Here is an 18,600-nt window from a genome sequence, read left to right on the forward strand (position 1 = left end):
TGTACCACGTTTAAAGAATCAAAAATTGTACTAAAGCATACATAACGATCGATGAGACACTTATTGTGTTGCCTTATTTAAATAAAACATTTCCTAATTTTTGAACATATCATAAAGTCTACCTTAGAAAGGAGTTAATATGATGCCTTATTTAGATCCCGATTTTTTTTTTGGAATTCGAAATGTAATCCGAAAGTGATTTTTGAAATCCGAAATCATATAGTATAATGTAATGACCAGTGGCATTTGTATGTAATTTTTCTAGTTCATGAAGGGTTTTTCTAAAAAGTAAGTGAGAGTGCATGTGGTGATGACACCTAGGAAATGACACTCATGTAATAAACACATGAGGCCAAGGTTTATTTCTAGCAATAATGCTCCTCCTTTAATAAGAAAGGGATTTCATCATTAATTATCTAATAAAACTTAACATTATGGTCCAAAACAATTGTTAACAAAAGCCCCTTTTATAACGATTTTTATTCTGGGAAAAGCAAACCAAAGACGTAACTACTTTATTGCCCACATCTCTGTCTTATCTCTTCTTCGATGTTCATTACAATAAATCGCAAGAAGGAGAAGATTGAAGAATCAGATCCACGCTGAGAGCAACGATTTTATGTTTGTCAACTCCATTCACTCTATTTGTTAGTCAGTCAAGCAAATGAAAAAAGGTTAGACTTCTATATTTTTGTTTAACAAACTCAGATTAAGCGATTAGTTCTTTTTTTGTGTTCAACTCAATCGTTTTTTTTTTAAATTCCGACAGAAATCTCGTTCCCACTAGTAGATCTGCCATTAACCTCTCTCTTCCGAGACATGCAATCGAAATCCTAATCTTGTCTTCGAAGGGTAAAGTTGAACCATTCACCTCTTATCTTTCTCATCCTAACAACAAAAAAATTTCTTTTTCTTCCCAGAACTTAGTTTCATGATTTTGTTACCTTTCAGATAAATCTTCCTTTTTCAAGAAACCAAGATCTCGATAAGAAAAAAAGTCAATGATCGAGTGATTTTGCCTGGGTTATCTTGATGCTGTAATGGAAAATGCAAAGTTAAGTTTTAAATATTATATGTTTCAGAGCTTAGTTATGTTGTCTTTATGCGATTATTTCAGTTTTGCTAATGGTTTGAATATATGTGTTTCAGACAATTGATATAACAAAAGGGGACTGCAAGAAGAAACCGACAACATGTTATTCATCTTCAGACTATTTTCATGTGGCTCAGGTAAAGTTAGCCTTTTATTCCGGAAGAATTCGAGTTTTAAAAATTTCTTTTTGACCCTTAATCAATTCTTAAAATTTTATTTTTGACCCTTGATCTTCGATTAATAATAGATAGGATATAAAACTTGAACAAAAGAACTAATGTATTTTAATAATTAGACATTCAATATACTAAATTATCAAGCTTTTAGGATTTTTGTACATTGAGTACAATAGATAACTTTTTTGTCAGAAAGATTGTGAAGATGTGTTTTGGCTGGATCTATTTCATCTCATGTGTTATGAAAATATATTGATTGTCGAGTGTTATATGGTTGGTTTATATATATATTGAATTACATATAAGATGTTATAAACAGAAAGGTGTAATGTATAAGTCACATAATTGGGCCGTAGATGAAAACATTTTTAAAAATACTAAAGACTAAGCCCAATTATAATGTTAAAACTGATTAGTCCGTGAAACAAATTAACAAACAAACCTAACCAATTTTTTTTCTTGACTTCACTTCCTTTCTGTCGGTGAATCAAAGAAAAGACTGTTCATCTTTTTTTGTTCATCTCTTTGCCAGCGTCATGCCTTAGCCCAGAGATCAAATCCCTGGAGCGATTTTTGTGAGGAAAACGAAGATTCAATCATTAATTTTCTGTGTCTCAGCTAACCTTCTAATGCACGAGTGATTCAAAGGTTAGACTCTACATATATTTCCCTTTCGGTTATGAGATTTGGTTTCTAAGATGTATTTATTTTTTGTCTGTTTCATATTTATATATACTAACTATGAGAGATCGGTGTAGATTGGAGACTAATTGATAGCTTTAAACTTGCGACCAGCAATGAAAGCAGAGGATAATGAATAAGTGAGGATGAATGGAATCGCGTGATGATGCAAGTGAATCAGAATTGAGGATCTGTCAGGCAAGTATTTACTTATAAAAAGATTAACGATACTCTTCTGCTTAAATAGGATAGGTTTACAAAATTAATAAATTTTTGCAAATTAAATAACCTTGCAGAGATCAAAGGAGGAGAGGATGAATATTTCCATTACGCAAATGATACAAAGAGATAAAGTTCCCAAATGTTATTATGGTATGTACGCATAGGAGGTAAGAAATATGGTGTCATGTATTATCCTTCTTTGTCAATTCATTGTGTATGGTGTTCTGTATAAGGTTTGGGAATAATTTATGGTTTATTTGATTTGCATGATTTCAAGAGTTTTGGGGAAGAAAGAACAGACTCCCGATTTAAAATTTAGACAACACCTTTGTCGACCAGACTCTGCATTTCAAAACACGGTTAGTAAATTCCACTTTTGATGTTAGCTATTAGGTGAATGAATTATGGCATGGCTTTTTCATTAGATGAAAGCAACTTAGCAGCATCTAGGATATCAGACAAGTTATTCTGTTGGTTTCACTGATTGTTGGTAGTTTTTAAGTTGATTGATTGAAGAATATATTTGTTATTGTGAATGATTGTGTAAGAAATTGTAGAAAAAAAAATTAACACTGAAGTGTTTGAAAATAGCAGAATAAATAGACTATGTCTTGTCTAAAACTCTAGGTAATGCAGATCTCATAAGAAGAACCTACCAGCATCTAGGATATAGGATGACAGCAACGCCAAATCTCTTCCTGAACCATCACATAAAACCAATTACGCAGAAGTCTGAAACCTTCATTCAATAACAGAATCAATTTTTAATTTCTGTCACATAAAAAACGTGTATACTGTTAAGTCTATCATTCAGAATAGTACCTTATCACTCATGCTCTTCAAGATTGTTAAAAATCTCTTTGAAAACTACATTCATAGTTTTTTTTAGGTTTACCATCTTTGTCTACAATCAGAACTTTCAATCCTTTCTTAAAAGTGACCCTAGACACAGCCACATATAGTTGTCCATGTGAAAACACAGGCCTTGGTAGAAAGAGACCAACTTCAGATAGTGATTGCCCTTGGCTTTTGTTAATTGTTATTGCCTCCTGTGCATCTTAAAAGGCAATCTTGTGTCTGATGGTGTGATTAACAACCTAGGAATATATACAATACTCCCAACCTTTTCTCCAGTAATAATCCTAGCTTGAACCATAAAATCCATCAGTTGAGTGATCTGTACTCTTGTTCCATTCATTAACCCAGCAGTAGGATTGATGTTTCTTAGAACCATAACAGGACAACCAATCTTGAGTCTAAGGCTATGGTTTGGCAAACTAGCCACCTTTATTTTGTTGAGAAAGTCAGGTCCAAGTGCTTCATCATTCATTGAACATTTATCAATTGGATCAATACTGTTTGCACTTGTATAAATCTTTTCTTCACCTAAAAACACACCAAAACATTTCGTTAGTACAATAATTAATCATCTAAGAGATTTAAATCAATGATTAAATATATAAAATTACCCTCAAGCTGATCCAACATATACTCATTAATTGTATTGACATCCTCATTAGTAGGACACAAAATAGCTCTTTCTTGGAAGAATTTTGGCTCCTTGTTCTCTTGTAAAGACACGAAATCACCATACACTGCTTTGCTGATAGCTTCTATTGGATCTTCAAAATTAGTAATCAAAAACTCAGAAGGAATTTCGATCTCAGCCTCACCATCGTTAGGCTCTGCAAGTTTACCTTCCCCAACATTTAATATCCATTCTGAGAAGTCCTTAAGATCTTTTGCCTCTTCAGCTGTTAAACAGCCTGAAAACAACCTCATGTTCTTCGTGAGTTTCAAAACTTTACAGTGCTCCCAAAGATACGAAGAATTCAATGCTGCCAATACAATCTCTGCTCTTCCAGCTCCATTAATCACAGGTAGAACCTGCCTAAAATCGCCTCCAAAAACAACAACTTTTCCACCAAAGGGTTTGTTCCTGTGCTTCCCCACAATATCAGATAAGCTTCTATCCAAAGCTTCAAAACAATGCTTGTTCATCATGGGTGCTTCATCCCATATAATGAGTGATGCCGCTTTTACTAAATTAGCTTGATCTGTTCCATGAGCCATAGTACATGTTGAGAACTCATCAGGACTAAGATGTATATCGAACTTGAATGAGCAGTTCTACCCCCTTGTAACAACAAAGATGCAATTCCACTTGATGCAACATTAAGAACAATATCGCCTCTAGATCTAATAGCTGCTGATAGTAATTTCCAAAGGAAAGTTTTACCAGTGCCACCAAACCCATAGACAAAAAAAGTCCCTCCTCTTCCTTCTGTGACAGCATCAATAATCTCATCAAATATTTTCCTTTGCTCATTGGTCATCTTTGGAGAATCCCTTTCAAGAGTTTCTAACCATGCTTCACGAGGATAACTGCACTCATCTAATATAAGGACATTTGAATCATTTTCACTTGATTCTGAGACCTGCGGCATCTTGGTAAGTCTCTCTAGTGAATCTCCATTCCTCCTCAAAAGTTTTTCAATCTCTTGTAAAGCATACTTCTTTTTCTCTTCATCACTTAACACAAGTCCTACAAAAACAAACAAAAGGTTAAGAATAGACACCTCACGTACATAAACATGACATGAGTACAAATGATATCTCACGTAAGAGACTATATATGTATCAAAAAGATTGATTCTATAATAGTATATTGAGTTAAGACAAACCTGGTCTATTGAAATATTTTCTCCGGTTATGCTCAATATCTTCAGACAAACACTCCCAAGTATGTTCCCATACATTCTCCGGCGCTTCTAAGCTGTCATTAAGAAGCATCATAGAAAACACCTGACGTAGATCACTTGCTAAGCTATCATAACTTCTCCGCAACAGGTCATCAATATACTCGTGATCATCATCTAACAACCCACGAGCAGAACATGCTTTTTTGTAGCCATCATGAACAACGCCTTCAAATGTTTTTATGTCAAAGTAACTGGTAGGACATTTCACAATGTTCAACAACACGCGAAGATAATAAGCATCTTCTTGTTTACGGGGAGCATAATTAATCCTACCAATACTGAATCCCTTTTTTCTTCTTTTGAATTTCTTCTTACTTTTTTCGAAAGTAAAAAAATTGGGAATCTGAGCATATGTGATGGTTTTTGCAAGTGAATCAACTTTGCAAAACTCAAACCATGCCAAGAACATTGTATTCTCAATGAGCTTACGACTCACCACCGCTTCCATCTTATCTTTACCTCTGAAAATAACATGTTATTTTCCAGGTAGATGGAAAGTAAGCTTCTCAACTGATGTAGATCGATAGTGAATTGAGAACATAAAGGTTCGCCATGGAACCTCACATGAAGAAACATATCTACAATAAAACAACCAGAAAGTAAATAAAATTGCAAATACTTCACGTATATATGTGTGCGATTTGTTTTTCAAATAATGAAAAAACAGTTTACTTTTTATTACCTACAATCGAAGAAATCTTTGAACTCATTAATTTTCTTCTTCTCCACACTTCCCTCAACGTTTTCCAGCTGTTTTACAACCACATGTTCAGGAGGTTCCACGGCCACAGTCACACGATCTTGTCCTTTATTAATATACTTAAATAAGTATTTAATTGACCCAGCTTGGTTGCACCATTCGACATTAATGTGAGCTCTGTAGCGAAGAGATAGATTCGACATTAATGTGAGCTCTGTAGCGAAGAGATAGTTTCTTGTTGTATGGAATAACCCACTGATTATCACATCTCATCCCATTCTTCTCAACATAACATTCTAATTGCTCGCGCCTTCTATAAACTGGAAACCCATCTTTACTAATTGTAGTAGACGAAGAATATGGTTTAGGATATAATTTCGAGCACAATCCATTCTCCATACATGGAGAATTCATATTTGCAGCTCCACATGGTTCATGCATCATCATATCTTTAACCACATCGTAAAGTTCAGGCTCTGAGGATTTATTAGGAACTTCCGCGCAAATTATCTTGTCTATGTCGTCTGTTGTGGGAAACTTGTTACTGGGATGCATGAATAAAAGAATATGCGCATGAGGTAGACCACGTTTCTGAAACTCTATTGTATACATTGCTGAAAACCAAAAAAAACAAAAAAATTAGTATGAATCATCTATCTTAATAAGTGAAAAACATATTCATATAAAAAACCAGATTTTGTAACAACTCACATGAAACAGTCTTGCCCAGAAGACTCTTTTTGGTTAAATCATCCATCAGTGACTCGAGCTTCATCTTAAATATTCTACAAAGAATCTCTGATCTATCGTTTGTGCTCAGTTTTCCATCTTTAATATATCTGGTGATCTCTGGCCACCTAGGATTACATGTAAAAGTGATGAAAAGATTTGGAAATCCAAAATGCTTACAAATGGCCATAGCATCCAAATAATTATTCTTCATGTATCTAGGACCACCAGTGAAAGAAGTAGGCAACACAAATTCTGTTCCTTGTTCGTGCATATCGATCTTACCAACAGTCTCTGGTTCTTTGATAGAGTTAAAACTATCAAAACGCAAAGTAGACTGATTGAACTTCAGATAGCGCAAACCATTAGACTCTATAGTGGTAAGCATAAACCAAAAATTGCTAAAATAGACGCCTAGAATGTAGGAGATGTCGTGACTCATTCTTACGTTCGAACAGACGAAATGCATAGAACTGCCTCATACTAATTGTAGCTTTCTTCTGCTTTTTCGTAGCTTCAGTAACACCTTTCTTAATTCCAAGTCTGAATTCATCTTCTCCATAAGGGAACAATAGAGGATAATGTAGTGCTAGATAAGCAGCATGTATTTCATTAAGCCTCATAAGTTTTCCTAAATGTTGCTGAAGCACTATATCCCTTTTATCCATATCAAGATTAAAATCTCCAGGAATTAATGCAGCAACCTCAGAAGCTGTGGGTGTGTTGTAAGTCCTCCCGTCTTTGAGTCGATCACTAATAATCCTCATATGAAATGCATCTTCTGGATTAGTATCAAATCGATCTTTTGCTGATCTAAATTGTTGAACATACGGATTCACATCATCTAACGTCTTCATCAAAGCCTGGATGATTTCTTTCTTCAAAGTATCTTTTTCTTTTACTTTCCCACTCGTGCTACCATTGCTGTCAAATTCACAAACAGATCAGTAATAAATGTTAGACAGTGTTACCTTTAATCACGAGATTTGGGTCCATATTAAACATGTACAAACTATTTGCTTAATGACTTAGGACGCAGTTGACATAAATTCAAAAGATACTTTGTAAACTTCTCGTTACCTAAGACAGTTGGCCCTGTTTTCCACCTCATTTCTGTGTCCGCAATATAGAGCTGTCCAAATTTGGCATTAGTACCATCTTTTGGTCTCAAACTTCCTGCTAGATGGTAGTTTTCTCCATGCAACTGAAACATATCTGGACCTAATCCTTTCCTCACTGATCTCTCAACTTTGCCACCAAGAGAAGTAAATGAGAAAACCATATTGTAAGGTTTCAAATTTTTTTGAAAATGTTTGCTTAGTTTATCATCCCCTTCCAGCAATCTTTTCAGCACATCTGGAAGATCCTTTAATAGTGGCAATTTTACTTGACCTTGCATACAGCACAGAGTAAAAGTAGGAGTTCGTGCATTCCTGCGTTTGTTAATCCGTTCTCCGTACCACATAATAGCGCCACAGTGGATACATGAGTATGTTGGATAAGCCTCGTCAATATACACTGTCAATGTTAACAAATTTAATCAATTTACTTTAAAAAAATAGTTGAAATAAATTTTGGTAACGAAATGATTTGGTGGTTAAGCAAGATATTTTCAAAAAGATGATCACTAGACAATGTTGACTTACATTGGTGGGGAAGCAAGATATTTTCAAAAAGGTTATATACGATATTTTGTTATGATTTATATCTTGATATTTATAAAACACTCTAAATTATATGACTCACATCCAATAAAGACGATCACATAGACAATATTGACTTACATTGGTGCTAAATAGGTGATGTTTAGTTTATACTATGAACTAAACAATCTGCCTGCTATAAATATTTTAAGATGAGCATCGTAAATGGAATGTGGGTAGGAAGAATATAGCTGAAGGTTTAGGAGTTATTATACTATCCTAGCGAGAATGTTACATGTTAAGTTGCTGGTTAGGTAATTTTCTATTACATGAATTCTACATCCCAATAGTTGTAGGTTAACTTGTAGTCATGATTAATGGAGAACTCAACTTTATTGATTAAAAATAGGATTTAAAGGAAAAGTAATGAAAAACAAAGGGAAATTCATAAACAAACTGAAAATTCCAGAACCAACTTGAAACAAAACCAAAACAACAAACTAAATTAATCTTCCTTTTTCTTCTCAATTTTTATGTTAACACAAAACTTCTTGCACTACAAGAAAACATAACCTTAACGAGAGCGGTTTTCCTCGTTATTTCGTCGTAAAAGAGGCTATACGACGAAATAGTGAGGAAGCGCGTTTGCTCGTTACTCGTCCGTCGTAACACATATTTCCTCGCTAATTCGTCGTAACTTAGCGAGGAATATATTTCGTCGTAAAGACGAAGTAGGGCGATTCGTCGTAAAGACCACGTCAATATTCCACGCAAGGACGTCGCTACAATTCCTCGTAAATACCTCGAAATGAGTTCCTCGTAACCTACACGTAAATACCTTGAAAGAGTTTCCTCGCAAAATACACGTAACAACCACAAAACGATTTCCTCGTAAAATACTCGTAAACTTTTCCTCGTTATTTCCTCGCAAATGTTTCCTCGTAAAATAGTCGTTAACTGTTTCTCGTCATTTCCTCGTAAGGTTTCCACGTAAAGAGGTCGTACATTAGCTACGAATTTACTTCGTTTTTATTATTTTTACAGAATTTAAAAATATAATTAAAAAATAATTAAAATTATTTAATTTAAAATAAAAATAAATCAATATGAAAATATTTTATATATAAATAAGTTTTGAAAATTTATATAATACAACAACCAAAAAAAAACTAAGGGTCGTTCATCGCCCGGTAGAATTCATCACTCCTCCTCGTAACATCCACCTCGTTATGTACGTCGGATGACTCGCCTTGAATGGGATGTTGTTGTCGCATGTTCCTCAACATGGACTCTCATTCCGGATTTGTGGCCGCAATAACGTCCAAGAAGCCCTTGACTCCACCCATACGAGATTTTGTCGCGGTCAACTCGTTACGCAGCTGAGCGGACTCTCTACGCAGCTCAGTGACTTCATCATCCCGTCGCTGACCATAAGACGATGTCGCTCTCGGAACATCGTTGACGGAACCAATACCCAACGTCCGTCCCTTTTTTTTAGGGACAACCTTAAAAACAAAAAATAAATATTGTAAGTAAAAATTTAAAGTTAAATGAATATAATAAAAATTAATTTTTTTGAAAATTTACCTCCTCGTAAATCTTATCCACGTCAAGTGTGGATAAGGTGACGGGTAATCCGTCGGTAGACTGCTGGGTCAGCTGAGTCTGGCGGTCTTCAACCCGAGCAACTACGTCGTTGTAGATTTGCTCGGACTTGCCATCTACAAATACGCCCGCCTTGTTCTTGTGGGTCCTCTCGTAAAGTTCCATAAGAGACGGGGATGTCCCGTCTCTTTGGCCTAAAAAACAGTTAAGAAAGTTAGAATAAATTAATATATATATTAAAAAAATTATTTAATAAAATATTTAATTACCATTTCCAAACGGACACCGGCGTGGGGTTTTTGGCCCGTAGTGTGAAGCATCGGCCCGTTCCCGTGCTCATCGACCGTGTTACGGGAGTTAGAGCAAGCCTGGGCGATTCTAATGGAATCAGGAAGGCGCCAATAACGGATGAGGCCATCCCACACATCCGTGGTGAGCTCAGCGGGTTTGCCACGCTCATACCCCTTCACGATCCAGTCACCCTTCCAGTTGGAGACCGTGTCCAACAAGCGAACTTTCGCCTTCGCGTTAAACTTCTTCCTCACCCTCTCAGTGATCCCCAAGGCCCAAGTATATTTTTGCTGTTGGAAAAATAAATTAACAATTAGTTTTTTAGAAAGTATATATATAAATCATGAAAAAATTAAAGTATATATAATTAATTAATAGAAACTTACAGCGTAAATTTTGAACCACGTCTTTCTGACGTAGTGAGGCGTCTTACTCCAGTTTGGATGTGGCATGGAGAAGTAACCCTTGATCGTGTCGGTTTCGTCCGATGCAAGACATCCGTCAACCCCCCACCTGGAAAATACAAATTTAAAATATAAATTATTTTTTAATGTTATAAAAGAAATTTAAACGAATTAAAAAAAATTAATGCAACATACCACAAAGTTCCGTCCGGTCGGTCTGGGTCGATGACTGGTAAACCTTCTCTGCCTGGCAGACTGAGAATGTCCTCTACAGTGTACTGCGAGTAAGGAGCACTCGGAGGCACCACCAAATCAGGATGAATATCGGCGGCCTTCGGAGGTGCCATCGGAGGAGGCACATGAGGAGGCATCGGAGGAGGCACATGAGGAGCCGATGGTGCAGTAGAAGAAGTAGACCCAGAGACTCTCTGAGTGTACTGAGTCTCGGGGACAGTCTCCTGGCCCGAAGAACTGGGAGCGGAAGAAGAGGCCGGGTCTAAACGACTACCCGGCTCACCAAAGATCTCTCTGTAATGGGCAGTAAGTCTTCCTTTTCGAACCTGGGAAAAAAATGAAATTTTTAAAATTAACATCAACAATATATTTCCCAACATTATCCACATAATCAACACTAAACAACATAAAATCTGCAAACCTATCTAAATTTCCTATACTAACCACCTAATCTATCCTAAACTTACCAAATTAGAGAGGAATCAGAGAGGCTTACCATTGCTACGAAATGGAGAGGAAGTAGAGAGGAAGTAGAGAGGAAAGAAAGATTGAGCGCTCGGGTGTATATATAAGATTACATATCGTCGCAAATTCCTCGTAAGTTTACGACGAAATAGCGAGCAGTTACAAAGGCCCGTCTTTTTTTTTACGAGGAAATTGCGAGGAATCACAAAGGCCCGTGTTTTTTTATACGAGGTATTAACGACGATTTACCTTACGAGGAATTAACGAGGCTTGCTTTCCTATAAATATACCCACAACTCTCACTCTCAAACCACACACAAACTCCCAAATCACACCTTATCTCAAATCACAATCCTCAAAAAAATCCTATTCAAATTATAAATATTTGAAAAAAATAGGAAAAGGAGAAGATATTAGAATTCATGTGGGCGAGACTTACGTATTATAATTGCTGGAAGTCTTGCCACATGTTAATCTCGTATTTCTCTCCTTTTCCTTTTTTTTTTCAAGTTTGTACACTGCGAGATATTTACGACGATTTGTACTTACGTGGAATTAACGGGTTTATGTATAAATCCGTTTACGTGGTCTTTACGACGATTTCTGCTTGCGTGGAATTAACGAGTGTTTTGTTTAAATCATTTTACGTGGTAGTTACGACGATATCATCCTACGAGGACTTTACGACGATTTGTGCTTACGTAGAATTAACGAGTGTTATGTTTAAATCCCTAGAAGGATGTCACCCGAAACCCGAAACCCAAACCCGAAACCCCAAACCCCAACCCCCAAACCCGAAACCCGAAACCCAAACCCCCATCTTTAATTTTCTACTTCATATATTCCAAACCCCATATTTAATTTTAAGTTTCGTCGTTATTTTTAACGAGTGTTATGGTTAAATCCCTAGAACCCCAAACCCGAAACCCGAAACCCGAAACCCCGAACCCCTAAACCCGAAACCCGAAACCCCAAACCCGAAACCAAAAACCCGAAACCCGAAACCCCAAAACCCGATACCCCAAACCCGAAACCCGAAACCCGAAACCCCAAACCCCAAACCCCATATTCCTTATTTTCTACTTCATATATTCCAAACCCCATATTTATTTTTAGGTTTCGTCGTTATTTCCTCGTTGTATTACGTTATATTTACGACGATTTCATCCTACGTGGTTTTTACGACGAATTCATCCTACGTGGTATTTACGACGATTTAGTCCTACGTGGAATTAATGAGTCCTTCGTCGTTATTTACTCGTTGGAATACGAGGACTTTACGACGATTTAAGCTTACGTGGAATTAACGAGTGTTATGTTTAAATCCCTAGAATCCAAAACCCGAAACCCGAAACCCCAAACCCCATATTCCTTATTTTCTACTTCATATATTCCAAACCCCATCTTTATTTCCATTCCAAACCACAATTCCCACATTTGCTTATTCATAAAACAAACTCCCACATTACCTTATTCATAAAACAAACTCCTTCATCTTATTCACAAAACAAATACATCAATCGGATACATCGACATTCTCGTCATCACTAGAAACATCATCATTTTCATTAAACTCGTCTTCAACAGCTTCGTCTGTGGCATCATCGGTAAGATCTTCGTACTCGTGATTATGCGGATCAATGAGAAGGATGTTATCAATTTCTTGTTCAGGTTCCTCAACTTCATTTATCTGTTCTTCTTGCAATGGTGGTTTTTCTCCACTGATGATTCTTCCTCGAGGTGTAACTTTGATTACTGCTAACCAATTTATATGAATCTCTCATCCGAGGGTATGAAAGGAAGCTAACTTGGTCTGCTTGTGAAGCTAAGATGAAAGGCTCGAATTTGTTGTACCTTCGTCCACCGTTGACATCAACTACACCGAATTTGTTAGACCGAACACCTCTGTTGACGACGGGGTCGAACCATTCACATTTGAAGAGGACGCATTTCAGCTTCAGTATCCCTGGAAATTCGACTTCAATAATCTCCGTCAAGATCCCGTAGAAATCTGTTTCCCCTTTCACACATATTCCATAGTTACTGGTCGCCCGCTGTCTACCATAGTCATATGTATGAAAAGTATAGCCTCGTGTGAAATACATCTGTGATGTGGTGACCTTTACAAGTGGAGATTGAATTACTTCGTGTAACCACTTAGGATAATCTGCATCGTCGTCGTCATAATCAACCTGCAAAAATAAAGAGAATGTTAATGAAATACAGATAATGTATGAAAAAAAAGTTTTAGTTAATACCTGATTCCGCAACCACTTAATGAAGTGTTGATCTTTCCTTTTGTCTACGTCACTTGTGGATATACCAGGAAATGTTTCTTCGACTTGAGAAACAAATAGGCTGTAAAATCACATTTTATAGGAATGAATCTCTCGCAATTATACAATTAATTATACTTATATGTGTTTCGAAGTGTCAATATATGTTACCTTTCAAAATAACGCATCAATGGATCTTCGCAATTGAGTAGAATATAGGTGTGTGCACTATGAGCGTCTTGTTCACTCGACCACCAAACCTCTTTAGACTTCCCACCGAGTCGCCCAATCTGGCTAAAGATGTCTGGAACACCAGCAACTGCATATGTTGGCGCAACACCACCATCATCATATCTTCTTGGAGCTCTTCTCCGTGTACGTACTTTTGACGCAAAGTAGTACGATGTGAAGTGAGAAACTTCTTCCGTCAAACTTCCAGCAATTATAGAACCTTCAACTTTGGCGAGGTTCTTTGCTTTTCCCTTCAAATATTTCATGGCTCGCTCATACTGATACATCCATCCGTAATGTACAGGTCCACGAAGCAATGCCTCATATGGGAGGTGGACAGCTAGATGCTCCATGACGTCAAAAAATCCGGGAGGAAATATCTTCTCCAAGTTGCACAATAAGATGGGAATGTTCTCCTGAAGCTGTTCCACAACTTCTTCTTTAAGAGTGTGTGTGCTCAGATCCCTGAAAAATGCTCCAATGCCTTTTATATTCAAAAAAAAATTAAACACATTGTTAGTCATATATTATTTTGTAAATTATTGTGATATAATACACTACGTACCTGCAAGTGCTTCATGTACGTTTGTTGGAAGTAGCTCCGCAAATGCAAAGGGCAGTAGTCGTTGCATAAATACATGACAATCATGACTCTTCATCCCGGAGAACTTTTGACCCTTTTCAACACATCTAGAGAGATTCGAAACATACCCATCGGGGAACTTCACTTCTGATGCCACCCAGTTGAACAACACCGACTTTTTTTCTGAAGATAATCTGAATATCGGAACGGGAACTTGTCCATTGCTTTTAATATGTAACTCGCTTCTTGAGCAAATATCCGGCAAGTCCAACCTCGATTTTATGTTGTCTTTTGTCTTCCCTGGGACATTCAATATTGTATTCATGATGTTCTCAAAGAAATTCTTCTCTATATGCATCACATCGAGGTTGTGGCGCAGAAGAAGATCCTTCCAATATGGCAACTCCCAAAATATACTCTTCTTGTGCCAGTTGTGATGAACACCGTAAGAATCTGGCATATTACGAGGGACATGCCAATTACCACCCCAACGAACTGTTTCGTTAGCTCCGTAGTAGTCGATTTGCGCTTCAATTTGTTCTCCAGTTAGATATGGAGGAGGAGTGTCTCTCACAACCCTTTTGTGCCTAAACAAATTCTTGTTTCTTCGGTAAGGATGGCCAATGGGAAGAAATCGACGGTGACAATCAAACCAACTTGTCTTCCTACCATTCTTCAGTTGAAACGCATCTGTCGTTCCATTACAATATGGACAAGCTAATCTCCCATGTGTAGTCCATCCAGACAACATCCCATAGGCAGGAAAATCACTTATGGTCCACAAAAGCATCGCTCGCATCGTAAAATTCGTCTTCGTTGAACAGTCATACGTCCTCACCCCTGTTGACCACAAATCCTTCAACTCTTTTATCAGTGGTTGTAGGAAAACATCCAGGGACCTTTTTGGATGGTTCGGACCAGGTATTAATATGGTCAAGAATAGTAACTCCCGTTGCATGCACATCTCCGGTGGCAGGTTGTATGGAGTAAGAAAGACTGGCCACAATGAATATTGTCTCCCTGACATTCCGAACGGACTAAATCCATCTGTGCATAATCCGAGATACACATTCCGGATATTGCTAGCGAAATCTGGATGTACTTTGTTGAAATGTTTCCAGGCTCTTGCATCTGATGGATGAGTCATCTCACCATCCGTCTGAGTATGCTCGGCATGCCATCTCATCTTTCCAGCAGTCTGCTCTGATTGATACAATCTTTTCAATCTGTCTGTAATTGGTAGGTACCACATCCTTTGGTACGGTACCCTATTACGTCCCCGTCCTTGCGGCTTGAATCGTGGCTTCTTGCAGAATCGACATTCTTCTAGCTTCTCATCATCTCTCCAATAGATCATGCAGTTGTCGATGCAAACATCTATCATCTCCGAAGGCAACCCAAGACTATAAACCAGTTTCTGAATCTCATAATAAGAATCAGCAGACACATTGTCTTCCGGCAAATACTCTTTAAACAAGTCCGCCCATTCGTTCATGCAACTTTCAGGTAGATTGTGATCAGTTTTAATATTCATCATTCTAGCAGCTAACGACAATTTAGAGAGACCTTCTCTACAACCACTGTAAAGTGGTTGATTCGCCGCGTTTAACATTTCGTAAAACTTTTTTGCATCTATATTAGGTTCTTCATCTTCATCATGAGCTACGAATGCATCAGCTACCATATCATGAACCCTATCATAATCTACCATCTCCTCCTGATGGTAACTATGTTCATTATGCAAATGATGATCAACCGGTTCTTTTTCCTGAAAATTGCTATTACTACTACTAGCTTCGTTCTGATCATAATTAAAACCTTCTCCATGTTGAAACCAGATATAGTAATTTGCCGTGAAACCTCTATTTATTAAATGCTTCCAAACATTTTCACGGTTTGCCAGTTTCGAATTGTTGCATTTCCGACAAGGACAGAACATCTTACCACTTTCTTGGGCGAGCGGTGTTGAATCTGCTTGATGCATAAATGTCTCCAGACCCGCAAGGTATTCTTTCGTCACTCTCCCGTTAGCATCTCTATGCATATACATCCACTTCCGCAACTCGTAAATAGTCCCGGAGCCAGCCATTTTTTTTCTTTCACGTTTTTTGTTGTTGGTGTGTTTAAAATGATGTTCAAACATCCATATTTATAGGAAAATTCGAATCTGGTAGTTGTAATTTTCCTATGAATTTACGACGAAAATTAATTAGGTGGGCAAAAAAAACGTGTAACACCTATAAAGTTGGTGGATTCAAAAATTTCCTCGCTAAATACACGTAAACTATTTCCTCGTAAATACCACGCAAAGTTTACGTCGTATTTACGAGGAAATAGTTTTTCCTCGTAAAATACTCGTAAAGTTACATCCACTTTACGACGAAACAGTTTTGTCGTTACGTTACGAGGAAATAACGATGACTTTAGTTTTTCACGTAAATTCCTCGTAAACTCGACGCAAATTTACGAGGATTGTTTTTCCTCGTTAAATTTCGTCGTTAAGCATGTGTTTTCTTTTAGTGTTGGATGTAGAATTCATGTCATTAAGATCAGCATCTCCTTCCTTATGTTTAGATCCAGATGTTGGTAGATCTTCAGATGAACTCTCATTGTTATGATCAATCGAAGGAACCTAATGACGGATCAAACGTTTAGGTCCAAACTTTGTTACCATATATTAAAGATATTATATGGTAACAAACTTATGTACCTCACAGGTAGTCAGACTGGAGTTGGTGACAATGGAACATTTTGTGATGGAAATCTTGAATTTATGGCCCGAAAGTCTGTACATCCCAGTAACCGGGTAAACGGAGAAATTTTCGAGGAACCTCCATTGACCGACTTGCAAATTCTTAACACGAACAAGGAAGATCTTCTTACAGGTACAATATATCTTGGATCCCTACAATAACAAATAGTCATACGTTGGTTTAGTCGTTGGAAACTGAAAGTTATAGAAAACAGATAGATTAAAAAGAAAGGCATACCATCTTATCTTCGAGTATGAATTCGAAAGTGTCTTCTCCAGAATAGTTTGAGTGTTGTGTCCACGAACGAAGAATTTTTATTTCAACCTTCCAAGTAGTCTTATATGGTTTGAGATTGTTCAACATAGTGATTTCGCTGTTTGTAACCATAGCCATAATAGTTTTTTTTTTTACGGCTAGTTGTGGAAAACGATAGGTTATATAGGGAAGTGAATAATCTAGGTTATAAGGAGTGATTGCTTGTGGGGATATTCTTGTGATAGCATATATCATATATTTTGAATATTTTTTGGATTGTAATATCTTTTTTGTTACCAACTCCTTCTACGTTTTAGCAAACAAATTATGGACTAAATAGACGGCTTTTACGGAGGTTGGTGAGATTTTGTGCGCAGAAAGAAAAGACGTGGGAAGCAAGTATCGATTTTAAAAAACGTGGGCTTACGTTTGAGATTTTGTAAATGGGCCACGTGATTTATAAATTATGGTTAAAGGGTTATGTTTTAGAAATTACTAAAATGACTCTAATTATACATGTTTCCAAACACATTTCATTAAGAATACTATTCAAGTTTCCAAACAATCTCATTTTGTACTTGAGTTTTAATAAGATATACTAGATTTTGACCCGCGCTTTCAAAGCGTAGGTTTATTTTTGTTTTTTTTTTCAATTGACAAATATTTAGTAAATGTCACATTTTCATATATTTGTGCTTTATTTTATAAAAGACTTAAAAATTTTATCTTTATTTATCGTATTTCATTTTAAATGACTATTTATGTTAAAAAAATTAAACTTTGTTTTTTTAATGAATTAAGTTGGTATAACTCTGATAAATTAATTTTATTATGGGGTTAATATTTTAATTAAAAAATTATATACTTTTAATAAAGATTTATACTTTTCAATAAAAAAATTCAATTATTTTTATGAATGCTTAAATTATATTAAGAAAAGAAAAAAATAATAATTAAGAATAGTTGAAAAAAAATTATTTGAACTTGGACTCAATGGTCCAAAGGAAAAAAAAAGGTGAGAATTGAATCTGATTTTTTAATAGGCCCAAATGGCCCAAGAGAGATTTGATTTGGGCTGGATCCAAAAATAATGACCCAATATAGATTTGTTATTAATATTACTTAATTGCCCTTAATGAAACATGCAATGTTAGTGAAGGAAATATGCCCCTAAGGTAATTATGACAATAGGATCATGCTTTAATAGTATAGATTTCAAAGCGCAGGTTTATTTTTGTTTTTTTTTTCAATTGACAAATATTTAGTAAATGTCACATTTTCATATATTTGTGTTTTATTTTATAAAAGACTTAAAAATTTTATCTTTATTTATCGTATTTCATTTTAAATGACTATTTATGTTAAAAAAATTAAACTTTGTTTTTTTAATGAATTAAGTTGGTATAACTCTGATAAATTAATTTTATTATGGGGTTAATATTTTAATTAAAAAATTATATACTTTTAATAAAGATTTATACTTTTCAATAAAAAAAT

At 36.1% G+C, this 18,600-nt stretch overlaps 2 long non-coding RNA genes across 2 annotated transcripts; both read left to right on the forward strand.

The window, feature by feature from the left end:
- Nucleotides 1-455: 455 nt before the first annotated feature.
- LOC125590200 lies at nucleotides 456-2,084 on the forward strand. Its single transcript, XR_007326408.1, has 6 exons — nucleotides 456-674; nucleotides 770-852; nucleotides 952-1,054; nucleotides 1,150-1,230; nucleotides 1,802-1,917; nucleotides 2,028-2,084. It is a non-coding gene; the product is annotated as an uncharacterized LOC125590200 (long non-coding RNA).
- Nucleotides 2,085-2,243: 159 nt separating this feature from the next.
- On the forward strand, nucleotides 2,244-17,747 carry LOC106411194. The gene is made up of 4 exons (XR_001282355.3): nucleotides 2,244-2,339; nucleotides 2,450-2,531; nucleotides 16,813-16,980; nucleotides 17,421-17,747. It is a non-coding gene; the product is annotated as an uncharacterized LOC106411194 (long non-coding RNA).
- Nucleotides 17,748-18,600: the final 853 nt, after the last annotated feature.

This window comes from Brassica napus, chromosome C7, assembly GCF_020379485.1.
Source record: "Brassica napus cultivar Da-Ae chromosome C7, Da-Ae, whole genome shotgun sequence".
Taxonomy (NCBI): Eukaryota; Viridiplantae; Streptophyta; class Magnoliopsida; order Brassicales; family Brassicaceae; genus Brassica; species Brassica napus.